We start from the raw sequence: 906 nt of genomic DNA on the forward strand, positions 1-906 counted from the left end.
AAATAACTAGATCTTGTACAACACGCATTTCGATAAGCTTATAACAGAAGCTAAAGTCTGTGATGTTTCAATGGGGAAATACCGTCTAAAATAACTAGATCTTGTACAACACGCATTTCGATAAGCTTATAACAGAAGCTAAAGTCTGTGATGTTTAAATGGGGAAATACCGTCTAAAATAACTAGATCTTGTACAACACGCATTTCGATAAGCTTATAACAGAAGCTAAAGTCTGTGATGTTTAAATGGGGAAATACCGTCTAAAATAACTAGATCTTGTACAACACGCATTTCGATAAGCTTATAACAGAAGCTAAAGTCTGTGATGTTTCAATGGGGAAATACCGTCTAAAATAACTAGATCTTGTACAACACGCATTTCGATAAGCTTATAACAGAAGCTAAAGTATGTGATGTTTCAATGGGGAAATACCGTCTAAAATAACTAGATCTTGTACAACACGCATTTCGATAAGCTTATAACAGAAGCTAAAGTCTGTGATGTTTCAATGGGGAAATACCGTCTAAAATAACTAGATCTTGTACAACACGCATTTCGATAAGCTTATAACAGAAGCTAAAGTCTGTGATGTTTAAATGGGGAAATACCGTCTAAAATAACTAGATCTTGTACAACACTTGTACAACACATTTCGATAAGCTTATAACAGAAGCTAAAGTCTGTGATGTTTAAACAGGGAAATACCGTCTAAAATAACTAGATCTTGTACAACACGCATTTCGATAAGCTTATAACAGAAGCTAAAGTCTGTGATGTTTCAATGGGGAAATACCGTCTAAAATAACTAGATCTTGTACAACACGCATTTCGATAAGCTTATAACAGAAGCTAAAGTATGTGATGTTTCAATGGGGAAATACCGTCTAAAATAACTAGATCTTGT

The sequence above is a fragment of the Gigantopelta aegis genome, chromosome 1, assembly GCF_016097555.1.
Source record: "Gigantopelta aegis isolate Gae_Host chromosome 1, Gae_host_genome, whole genome shotgun sequence".
Taxonomy (NCBI): Eukaryota; Metazoa; Mollusca; class Gastropoda; order Neomphalida; family Peltospiridae; genus Gigantopelta; species Gigantopelta aegis.